Source organism: Anoplophora glabripennis, unplaced genomic scaffold (assembly GCF_000390285.2).
Source record: "Anoplophora glabripennis isolate ALB-LARVAE unplaced genomic scaffold, Agla_2.0 scaffold1184, whole genome shotgun sequence".
Classification (NCBI taxonomy): domain Eukaryota; kingdom Metazoa; phylum Arthropoda; class Insecta; order Coleoptera; family Cerambycidae; genus Anoplophora; species Anoplophora glabripennis.
Genome location: NW_019417306.1, coordinates 25273 through 38444, shown reverse-complemented (window position 1 = coordinate 38444; position 13172 = coordinate 25273).

Sequence of the window (13172 nt, the reverse complement as noted above, 5' to 3'; positions counted from 1 at the left end):
GCGGGTCTCTCGATGGAGCCGGCACAGTCGGAATCAAAGTCTTCGTCGGAGGGTCGCAAGCCTCGGACGGTATGCAGGTCTCTGGAGGAGCCTGAAAGTATCGCTGTTTCGTCGCAGGGGGCGATCGAACAGGATCTTCGCCTCAGGTTGGGCTACCTCGGGCGGGACGCAGGTCTCTGGAGGAGCCTGGAGTATCGCTGTGTCGATGCGAATGGCTATCGCACAGGATCTTCGTCGGAGGTGGTCAGTCTCGGACGGTTTCGCAGGTCGCAAGTGGATCCTGGAGTTTACCGCTGTTTCGATGCAGGGGGCTATCGAACAGGGTCTTCACCTCAGGCTAGGCTACCTCGGGTGGTTGTCTCGTTAAGCGAGTAGTGGTTGCAAAGCACTATTAATATCACGTCGAGGAATGGCAGCCTCGACGGAAGCCTCGTGAAGCGAGCCTGTGAGCTTGAGCTCCAAAGTTCTTGAGCTTGATGACAGGGTTTTTTCAATCAAACCGTGGAAGATATGTTAAAAGTATATATTGAATAAAATTAATAAACAACAAAGATTCACAATTAACATATACAAGTTATTTACCATGAATAAGATTTGTTACAATTCGCTCTGTATCGCTTTCCGTCTCATGTACTCCCACTGAAGTACTGTAAACGTCAAAAGTAGACGTTCGATCACTTTTGTGGGATTTCCATACTTTTGGCGGACCGGGCCTTGAATTGTCCGCCAAAATCTCGAACCAAAATCATCCATCGTCCCCATCAACGCCGGGACTCGTTCCCCTCTGGCCTCTACGGATTGTCGATGTCGGCGTCGGGGATTTTGGAGTTTTTTCCCGGTTTGGGAAAAACTCTACCCGCGGTCTCGGCTTAGGCTGCCGAGCATCGCATCCAACCGCCAGAGCGGTGGAACCTTCGGAAGACGGTCCTTTCGGCCCAAAGACGGGGAAATTGGAAACATCGGTGAAATTTTCCCCGTCTTCGTAAAAGGGCTTACGGAGGTCTTATTTCTTGATGGATTCATTTGAAATTTTGTCTGTTGATACACGGCATGACATAGTGCCGTGGTTGGAGGGTTCGACCGAGATCGCGCGGATACTTTCGGCGGCAGCTCTAAAGGCGTGAAAACCTATTATGGCTTAGCTGGCCGTTAGTAGTCGGGCGATTCGGTTCGAATTTGGATATGACAACCACCTAGCGATACTCTAGTGTGGTTGGAGGGTTCGGCCGAGATCGAATGAGCGGAACGGCTGAAAACGCGGAAAACGTGAAATCCGCGTTTCCCCGTATAACGGCGTTTTGGCTCATCCGATTCGGACGAAAATTTAGTAAGATAATGCTAGCGACTTGAGGAGTGCTGCATTAAATTTTGACACCGATCGCTCAATAACTTTTGGAGTTATTGGCGATAGCGTCCTTGACCAATTCAAAAGAGTGGTGACATTTCTAATGACTGTTTCCAAATGTCGTGATTCCGGGGTGCGACTGTAGATTGCGAGAGCAGCGGCAGTGGTCACTGCGCGCCGAGATGGCAGACCCAGGCGAGATCGGTCGCGATGCGGGTGACATTGGAAACATCGGTGAAATTGGTCTTTAGCGCTCTGGAAGCGCTATCGCCGGGAGGATCGATGTCTGAAGAATCTTATAGAAGCTTTTTCATTTTGCCCGGCCGACGGCGATTGATTTTGCAACCATGGCGGGTTTTTGGTTTGGATTGGAAAGGTAGGTGAATATGATCGTTTCGCCTCCCTTCCAATTCAGCGGTCTCCGGCATATCCGTAGGTACAAGATTATGACTTCTATGAATATACGGGTTGTTCTGAAATTCTGAAGCTCGCTCGAAGGGTGGAATACGACACTCCCCCCCTCCGGCGAGTGGGCTTCGGGATTTTATGAGTGTGGGCTGGCATTTCGGTATATGAGTGGAAATGGCCAAGCGCTGTCCGCGCAGAGAATTGGTTACCTCGTAGGAACTGGGTTGTCCAGTCGAATCCGTGGTTCGTCGAATTCTGAGACGGATTGGAACATCCTGCTGCTGAGGTACAGATTGCTGATTTGAAGGTACGTCGATGGACGTAGATAAACCTAAATCTAAGTGCGCGCCATGTCGAGATTGGGGAGCATGGGGCGCGGTTGAGCTCGTTGGAGCTGGATCATCGACGTTTGTCGGAATACTTAAAACTTTTGGCGTGCCCTGTCGAAATTGGCGATCACGGGACGCGCAGGTGCTCGGTTGAGTGAGTTTATCGACGTTGGTCGGAAGACTTAAATCTAAATGCGCACCATGTCGAGATTGGCGAGCATGGGGCGCGGGTTGGCTCGTAGGAGCAGGTTCATCGACGTTGGTCGGAAGACTTAAAACTAAAGGCGTGCCCGCTGTTGAGCTCGTTTGAGCTGGGGTGTCATAAGACATGGGATATTTTATTATCGAAGGTGCGTTATGAAACGCTGGTGGGCTCGTTGGAGCAGGAATGTCCTTAGACATGTGACCAGATACTAAGGGTTCTTGGACGTCAACGGACGTCGGAAGTTTTGAGGTAGACGTGGGGGAACGACGATTGGAAGATGACTGCTTTACGAAAGACGTTGATTGTTGTAACTCGAGATGGTGATCATCGGCACTTCGATGATCCGACGGTGGACCCCCGGGGTCATCACAATCACTTTTAACATCCGAGCCACTGTCATCATCATCAACTGGAGACGGGTTACCTGTTAGGGCTGGTCTCAGTTGGTCAACGTGATACGAGGAATGGTATCCGTTTTGGTCAATTCCGTAACTCAGTGGTGATCTTCTTTCGACTACCTTATTGTCTACGTTGTAGCCTAGGAGGGCTTTAGAAGAAATTTCTCCTAAACTACGTTATGGAGACTGGTGACCATCTACGCCAGCTCCGTCATCCAGGTGGATGTTTAGGTGAGATGGGTTTCTCCCGTTTGCGCGATTCCGTCGGTTGCGGATGATCGCGAGAGATTGGGGTACAAGCCGGTCCCCATTCCTAAGGCGCGGTTGCCTATACCTAAGCGCTTTCAGAACAGTTTTGCCTTGTACCTTGCGTTCCACCGGGTTCTCACGTTGGAAGTAAACCGCGGTGTAGAACGGTTGGATATGCCGTTTACGGCAGTTTTTCAATTTGTGGAGTATGGCAAACATTCACACCAGCTTCGTCGTACAGGGGTATGTTTATTATGTCATCTCGTCGAGGGTTACAGGAAATCATTTCTTCGTTCGACCCTGGTACGTGGTAATGTGGCACGTCAGAATCTTGGTGTCCGGGGGGTAAGATGGCCTGGATTAAACCATGTGATTGAACGGCTAAGGTACCACATTCCAAGGTGTCGGAATTGGGATTATCCTGCACCGCACGAGAGGTGAACTGATCGCTATTGGGTGGTGAAGACTGATTACCATTTATATCAGCTTCGTTATTTTGTTGGAATGGGATATCGCCGGCTCAAATTCGTAGGAATCGTTATGTCCTCCATGGACATTAAGCGCGGTGATTGGCCCCTATGAAATGGTAAAGTCGCGTCAGGTTCCAGGGTATCCTCCGACAATACTGATGTTGNGTATAAAAATCTGGATCGGGCTGTACGTCGGAGAAGGTGAGCTGTTTAGTTCTAATGAAATTCTTCGTTGCGCCTGAGTCAAGCAAAGGTCGAAACGTGTGCCCTCGTAGGTGCACCACGACTCGAGGCAGAGCATCCGTATGCCTTGTTGTTGTTATGGGACATCGCCGGCACAAATACGTAGTAGTCGTTATGTCCTCCATGGACCTACTAAGCACGGTGATTGGCCCCTATGAATCGGCATACGCTCAGACTCCAGGGTATCCTCCGACAATATAGATGTTGTTTTTGCTTCCGGTTGAACCTTGGTGGCTTGAGACGCCACTTGCGTCACCACCTGCAAGGTAATGGGCTCAACCGGAGCTGATAGAGTTCTATCTACTGTCGTGAAGACCCCGGAACTGCGCGTACCGTCGCCGGGTCTTGTGACTCCTGACGGACGGCGGCCGCTCTCACGTTTCCCTGACGCTGGTATGGATGTTCGATACACTGGTAACGGAAGTGATTCCCGTTGTACATTGGACAGGGATACGGTGGGTATCTCGGTCTCTCAGCCCTTGCCCCAGGTAAAGGGTTAGTAGATGGCCTTGGGGGAACGACTTGAGACTGTCGATTGGGGTCAGGCGGTGGCCGAGTAGTGGGCGGTCCACCTTGAACCTGATTTGGCCTTCGCTGAAAGCGCGAGGGGTTGGACCTCGGACGTTGAGTTTGTTGTTGGGGGGGACCAACTTGAGCTGTTGGAAGGTTTTGTCTCGAAGTGTGAGACGGGGATGGTTGCGCTATGGCTAACCGAGTTGGAGGTGGAACCGGGAGAACAGGTCGGGCTTGTTGCCTGTCTCTCCGCGATTGCGCCTTAAACTCCTGAATATCGGATTCGACTTGTCCCGCGAAGTGGATCAGCTCCTCGTAATCGGATAATCGATGTATACGTAGATAAGATCTAAGATCTGGCTCAAGTTGGTTTATTATGACTACTATGATCACGTGTGTTGGTGTTCGTGGCATGAGTCTATCAGCCATCCGTCGCTTCCTAGTGATGAAGACGACGGCAGACTCTTGCGGTGTATGCTGTTCCCCGTATAGTTTGGTGAGTAAGCGTGCTAGCCCCTCAGGAGTGTTGTATCGAGTAAGAAACAGATTTTCCAGCTCACGGTAGCGGTTGAGTAGATAAAGATTATCGTCGAACCACCGCCGAGCATCTCCTACAAGATGACGCTGGAAAACTGCGATTCGTTCAGAGTCTTCTTGGATGTCTGACTCGTATAGATAGACACTGAGCCTGTCCACGAACCACTGAGGGTCCTCGTGGTCCAGGCCGGCGTAATGATAGAGAAAAGGTCGGGGACGATTCCTATCGGGATTAGTATTTTGCCTTAGAGCATTGGCCATAGCTTCGGTACATGCGTCTCATGTCCAATCTGCTCGTATGTAAGGGTACGCTGTTGTGCAACAGTGGGCCTGTCGACGTCGGAATACTCTCCGTCGTCTCCGCTACCATCGGTCATCTCTGTAAACGGACGCCACGAATTAGTCGTATGCGGTTCTCGCTGTCGAGAACGCGAGAAGGTAATCTAAGTGGCCTAGGAGGCAGGGGAGCAGAAATTTGTGAGTGCATTCCAGAATGGATTCGAGTCTCATGTCGGTGATGAGCTCGTAATGAATCTGGGGAGCGAGAATGTATTCGAGTCCCATTTAGTTGATGGGCTCGTAATAATTCTGGAAATTGAGATTGTATTCGAGCCCCTTGTAGTTGGGCGCCATGTCGAGGAATATGATCGATGGGATCGGTAACGACGGCATAGGCCCTCGGTGGAGACCTCGGAAGTTCGAATCGAGCCCCACGTTGGGCGCCATGTCGTGATATATGACCGTTTGTGCCTAATGTTTGAGAATTGTGCGGGGAATTAACAACATGGNTCCCTTCCAATTCAGCGGTCTCCGGCATATCCGTAGGTACAAGATTATGACTTCTATGAATATACGGGGTGTTCTGAAATCCTGAAGCTCGCTCGAAGGGTGGAATACGACAGCGCGTGTGACCTTTGACCTCCCCTGAACCGAATTTGGACGCCGTCTCCGACGGCTACTGGTCCGTCAAGGTTGCCACGACTAGCTCTAGCATGGCTACCGACTCCCTCTCCTAAGTGCTGATTACCGACGCCGAATACGCTGTTGTAGTCTTCCATGATGGACGCTGTCGTAATATGCCGCACCTTTCTACCTTGAATTCTTTTAAAATTGTACCTTGAATTCTTTTAAAATTCTACCTTGAATTCTTTTAAAACTGTGGGATTTACACCGAGGTGTAGTTCCTAGTTGGAGTTGTACCTAGGTACAGTTCCTTCGGGGTCGTGCCTATGACCTCTTTTCTAACTTGGGGTTTGGGGATTGTTCTTTTCCCCAGGAGGTCCGATTCTTTTCCTCCCAATATTTTTTTAGCCTGTTTGTTTTATTTCTACTTTCTGGCTTTTTTTACTTAGGAAACTTTCTTTTTTCTTATCATTCAATTTCCAATTGAATTAATTGAATTCTTTTATTTTTAATTCCGGTCCCAGACCGGATTTATCTTTTTTTTTCCAGGAATTTACTTGTGGAATAAATAACAACGCAAATTTAAAACCTTGGAAGTGTTAAGCCGAACACCTCTTGGAGGAGCCACCGCACGTTGCTGCTAAGACCTGATTCCGTCAGCGTCTCGCGTGCGAATGAGCTGCTGGGGTAGCGCGACCTGCGCATTTATGTGTTTTCGGTGCGNCGATTGATTTTGCAACCGTGGCGGGTTTTTGGTTTGGATTGGAAAGGTAGGTGAATATGATCGTTTCGCCTCCCTTCCAATTCAGCGGTCTCCGGCATATCCGTAGGTACAAGATTATGACTTCTATGAATATACGGGGTGTTCTGAAATCCTGAAGGTCGCTCGAAGGGTGGAATACGACAGCGCGTGTGACCTTTGACCTCCCCTGAACCGAATTTGGACGCCGTCTCCGACGGCTACTGGTCCGTCAAGGTTGCCACGACTAGCTCTAGCATGGCTACCGACTCCCTCTCCTAAGTGCTGATTACCGACGCCGAATACGCTGTTGTAGTCTTCCATGATGGACGCTGTCGTAATATGCCGCACCTTTCTACCTTGAATTCTTTTAAAATTGTACCTTGAATTCTTTTAAAATTCTACCTTGAATTCTTTTAAAACTGTGGGATTTACACCGAGGTGTAGTTCCTAGTTGGAGTTGTACCTAGGTACAGTTCCTTCGGGGTCGTGCCTATGACCTCTTTTCTAACTTGGGGTTTGGGGATTGTTCTTTTCCCCAGGAGGTCCGATTCTTTTCCTCCCAATATTTTTTTAGCCTGTTTGTTTTATTTCTACTTTCTGGCTTTTTTTACTTAGGAAACTTTCTTTTTTCTTATCATTCAATTTCCAATTGAATTAATTGAATTCTTTTATTTTTAATTCCGGTCCCAGACCGGATTTATCTTTTTTTTTCCAGGAATTTACTTGTGGAATAAATAACAACGCAAATTTAAAACCTTGGAAGTGTTAAGCCGAACACCTCTTGGAGGAGCCACCGCACGTTGCTGCTAAGACCTGATTCCGTCAGCGTCTCGCGTGCGAATGAGCTGCTGGGGTAGCGCGACCTGCGCATTTATGTGTTTTCGGTGCGGTAGAGCTAGGCTCCGCCCACCGCACCGAAAAACGCATCGCCGGTGACACGCTGTCGCCGGAGCGCATAGAAGCGCGCTGGTGGGCGGAGCCTAGCTCTACCTCACCGAAACATATAAAAGGCGGGGGAGCTAGCGCTCCGCAGCTCACTTGACACCCAGCCTTCGCACTGCACGAAGCTGTCTAACGCTCACCCGTGTACTTTGCTACCGCTTATCTGCATTTACAATTAAACCATTCTTTCAATCGCCAACCCAACCCAAATAACAAAAAAAACAATTACAATTAAAAAAAGATGATAAAATTAAAAATAAAGGAAAAGAAAGCTCCTTTTAAAAAAATAGAGACAAAAGAAATAAATAGTCAAGTGAGAGGTAAAAGGAAAAAAGATAAATCCCACGAAAAAGCATTATATAAAAAGAGCCGGCAGGCCGACTCTAGTGGAAAAGAGCCCATTGGCCAAATCTCTTTACACACACACAACATACATACAATACACACATACTACGGGGGTCAGTCTAGGCTGTCCGCCGCCCTAAGAATTCGTAAACTTTCCTTCGAAAAGAATTTCGAAACTTAAAAAGAATTCGGCGAACAAAGTTCGCATCAACGCAAACCAGGTATATAAATATTCTACGAGGTCTGCGATGGAAAACCACGAGCTAACGGGAATCGGGGCTTTCGGCGGATATCCTGAGGGGCTTCGAAGAAGACATGGCGCCCAACTGCGTGGGGCAGGGAACACGGACGTGCTTCCGCGTACCAACGTAGCCGAGCAGAGGAGTATGTGGGACTTCACGCTAGACGAAACGCCAGTCCCACCCTCCAGCACATTTAGACGGGAAGAGGATACAGCACCGAACGCGAGTACGTGGCAACTGGCGTCGGCGGTGGCAACTGGCGTCGGCGGAAGCCACGACGGTCACGGCGGTAACGGACAACCAACCCAATTGGCAAAATACGACGAACGTCGCTATGCTTCAGGCTCTAACGGAGCTCACGCGTCAAGTCGCGGCATTGCGGGCGATTGACGTGAGGGAGGAGCCGGACTGCGAGTTCTCAGGGAGCCGGATCGAGGACCCTGAAGAATATATTCGCACCCTCGAAAACTGGTTCCAACAGAAAGGCGTCGCGCCTGCCAGGCAACCGGCGTATATACGAAGAACGCTAACCAATGACGCGTTCAAATGGTTCGACGAGGTCCAGACTCCCGGTATGGACTGGGAGCTGTTTAAGTGGCAGTTTCTGGCTCGTTTTAACTCAAACGCGGTACGCTCGTCGCTGTTGAAACAACTTTACGGCCAACCACAACGCCCAGATGAGACGGCATACGCGTTATCACTATGAAATTAAACCTATTGAAACGCCTTGCACCCGCGGCACCAGAAGAGGAGAAGTTGGAAATCATCCGCGAACTCCTGCCGCCACCGACCAGGTCCGTCACGAGAGGAATAAAAAAAGGCGCAACACCACGGGGAAATCCTCCATCTACCGGACCGCCGTCGCCTTGTAGATTCTGCCAGGGACGTCATTTCCACCGGGATTGTCCGGCGCGCCAGGGAAACTGGTTGAGGGCCGGGGCCCCACCGCAGTCATCCGGCGCCCGGCCCAACGACGCCAGCGACCACCGCCGTCCACCCGAGGTGAGACGAGAACGGCAGGCACCGCCTGCCCGACAGCAAGAGTAGAAATACTCAATCAAGCGGGCGATTGCGACGCAGGCCCATTGCCACGGATAACAGTTTCCGTGGGCGATAAACGCGTCCTCGCGCTCGTAGATACGGGCGCGAATCGAAATTTCGTTCGAGCCGGGTTGGTCGACACACAAAATGCTAGATTACTACAGAAGCCGATCTACCTAGNTACAATTAAAAAAAGATGATAAAAATAAATATAAAGGAAAAAGAAAGCTCCTTTTAAAAAAATAGAGACAAAAGAAATAAATAGTCAAGTGAGAGGTAAAAGGGAAAAAGATAAATCCCACGAAAAAAGCATTATATAAAAAGAGCCGGCAGGCCAACTCTAGTGGAAAAGAGCCCATTGGCCAAATCTCTTTACACACACACAACATACATACAATACACACATACTACGGCGGTCAGTCTAGGCTGTCCGCCGCCCTAAGAATTCGTAAACTTTCCTTCGAAAAGAATTTCGAAACTTAAAAAGAATTCGGCAAACAAAGTTCGCATCAACGCAAACCAGGTATATAAATATTCTACGAGGTTTGCGATGGAAAACCGCGAGCTAACGGGAATCGGGGCTTTCGGCGGATATCCTGATGGGCTTCGAAGAAGACAACGCTGTCACATAAGGTCGTGTTTTCGGTGCGGTGGCCGGAGCCTAGCTCTACCGCACCGAAACATATAAAAGCGAGCTATACGCAAGCTCGGGAGCGAGGACAGGAGGAGGCCCCCTGAACCGATCGAATCCGGCCGCGTTGGCGGCCCGGAATGACGGGGAAAAGACCTACCTCTACGAGGCGTCCGGGCCTACAGCGATGAAGTGGGTAAAGAGCGATAATCCCGCTCGACCCCGCTCCATCTGAGGTCATTTTTCCTGCCAAGGATATTGGCGCGCGCTCGGGAGCTCACTTCGATTCAGGGCATCGTTGTGCATAAAGCTCCCCAGAGAGGCTTTGGCTAAGTTCTCCTGGTGTACTTAAAGATAAGAATTCGTTTTATTAATAGGTCTGGGACCTAGGTAGTAATAATAAGGGGAACATATAAGTTTNCCAGCGACGCCAGCGACCACCGCCGTCCACCCGAGGTGAGACGAGAACGGCAGGCACCGCCTGCCCGACAGCAAGAGTAGAAATACTCAATCAAGCGGGCGATTGCGACGCAGGCCCATTGCCACGGATAACAGTTTCCGTGGGCGATAAACGCGTCCTCGCGCTCGTAGATACGGGCGCGAATAGAAATTTCGTTCGAGCCGGGTTGGTCGACACACAAAATGCTAGATTACTACAGAAGCCGATCTACCTAGCATGTGAAGCCACCAACACCGTTACCTGGGGCGAAATCACCTTGACCATACAACTTCAGGAAACCGTACATCGAATTGACTGCTTAGTAATACCCGATCTGAGAGAAGAACTCATCCTTGGACAGCCGTGGCTGAGCGACCAGGAGGCGGTGATCGACATAAGTCGCCGCTGTGTGCACCTGGGGAAAAGACCCCGACTGACAGCATACTGGTCAACGACGCCACAAACCACCGTCGAGCAGCCGTCGCCACCGTTGCAGCTAGTGGAACATCTTGGGGGACCACACCGCCGCGCCTACGAGGACATCCTATCACGCTACAGCCAAGTGTTCAGCGAGGCTGACTATCCTACTACGACGCTTACGACTCAACACCGGATTGTCTTGAAAGACACAACCCCGGTGCGAGCGCGAACGTACCGTTGCTCCGAGGAGCGTAAGCGGGTAATCAATGAGGAAGTAACCCAAATGCTCCAGAAGGGCATTATCCGGCGAAGTACATCAGACTATAATAGTCCTATAGTAATCGTGAAGAAGAGAAACGGTGCACAGAGATTCTGTGTCGACTACCGTCCCCTCAACGAGAGGACCCACGTCGAGGTGAGCCAGCTGCCGCCTATACCAGACACCCTGATGGAACTTGGGACCGCGAGGGTGTTCACCACCCTCGATCTACGAAGCGGTTATTGGCAGGTTCCCCTTTCAAGCGACTCCCGAAAGTACACCGCCTTCAGTACACCTGACGGTGCAACATACGAGTTCGCGGTGATGCCATTCGGACTCGCAGGGGCACCTGGCACTTTCCAAAACCTCATGGTCAACGTTCTGGAGGGATACGTCCACCAATTCGTAAAAGTTTACCTCGACGACATCGTCATATACTCCAATAATCACGAAGAATACCAGGTCCATTTGGCGAAAGTTCTGGAACGGATGGCCGTCCACGGACTACGCTGCGCGCCTGAAAAATGCCGCCTCGCGACGAACCAGATCAACTACCTGGGGGCACGTAATCACGGAAACGGAGAATCTACCTCAACAGGAACACTTGGACCTGGAGTTTATGGGAACCGCCAACTGGTTGCGGGATTACATTCCCCGTTTCGCCGAGATCGTTGCCCCGCTTACAGACCTGTTAGCGACGAAAAAGAAGTTCGCCTGGGGGGACGCGGTGCAAACGGCGTTTAACAACATCAAAGACGCCATGGCCGGGCCGTTAGCTCTAAGTCGGCCGGATCTTTGCCAGCCGTTCTGCCTACAAACAGACGCCAGCAGCCTGGGGATGGCTGCCGTCCTCTTCCAGGAAGGAGACAACAAGCGGCGAATTATCGCGTATGCGTCCGCCAAGTTTACCGCCACCGAAAGAAAATATCACATCAACGAACAGGAAGTGCTGGCCGCCGTGTGGGCTATCAGGAAATATCGTATGTTCCTAAAAGACAAGCCGTTTACGCTCTACACGGACAATCGCTCCCTGCTCTGGTTGAGTAGATATCAGGATGAACGGGCGAAGTTAACGAGGTGGTCGCTTATGCTTCAAACGTATCAATTCACCGTCGTCCACATACCAGGCACCCGCAATGAACTTCCCGATTATTTATCTCGAAATCCAGCCGGCGATCCGGCAGAGCCACAACCGCTCGACGACGAAAATCTGCACCCGACGTTGAACGTTATCCACGAGCAAACGCTGTTCGAGGAAATCGTAGCCGCCCAGAGGGACGACGATAGCTGTGCCCAAGATAAAGCGCGCCTGCAGCGTTTGGCACGCGAGGGCCCAGCTAACCACGATGAACAGCGTTTAGTGGACGAATACGCGCTTGTCGAAGACTGCATTTGGAGAAGAACCCCAGACCGACTTCTGCTATATATCCCTAGACAACTTCGCCGCCGAATACTCGAGGAGCTCCACGACAGCCCCCACGCTGCGCACCCCGGACGGGATGAAACCATCACAGCGATTCGACAACGGTATTGGTGGCCCAAGTTAACACGCGACGCCACCGAGTGGGTTAAAAGTTGCGCTACCTGCGCGGCTGTGAAGATCGGGCCTCCCCAAGCGAAAGCACCGCTGAGACCACGGGCCCCGACCGAGCCGTGGCGGGTGGTCAGCCTAGATGTTCTAGGCCCCTACGAAGGAACACCGCGCCAAAGCCGATACGTCATCGTAATTATGGACACTTTCACAAAATGGGTGGAAGCCAAGCCGACCGCCGCTACGAAAGCCCGAGACCTTGTTAGTTTTATGGAGGAGACGTTCACCCGCTACGGCTACCCCGAGTCAATCATCACCGATGCAGCGCGACTCTACCAATCCGTACGATGGACAACCTACCTCGCCGAAAAACATATACAAGGCTATACATCGGCTATCTACCACCAACAAGCCAACCCGGTCGAGAGGAGAATCCAAGAACTAAAGAAGTCCATCCGCGCCTTAGTCCTAGGGCGACCCCACCAATGGTACGAGGCGTTACCTGAGGCTCTCTTCGCCTTGAGAACCAGGACCAACGCCGCGACGGGTACGTCGCCCGCCGAACTGTTATTTGGGCAAGCCATACGACGACCCGGCGAATGGGCCATCCCGGCCGCCGCGAGACCGCAGCCACAACCTCGAGATGACCGCGTCGCCAGGGCGCGCCGCAGACAAGAAGTCTACCAAAGAAACCTTTTCCCCGAACCACGACTAGCCCCGCGTCAGTACCACCGAGGCGACCTGGTGCTTACCAAAACCCGGCCTGGTAACCCGACCTTCGCCCCGAAATGGTCAGGGCCATACCCCGTCATCGAAGTCCTCGGCGAAGGTGTCTACATGGTAGACCAAAACGGCAATGCCCAGCCGATACACGTTGACGACATTCGCACGCCACCGCCGCCGCGTGCCGACCCAGACGAACTCCCAGGGCCTGACGACGACCCTCCAGATGACGTCGACCACGCTAGGGAGGACCCTAG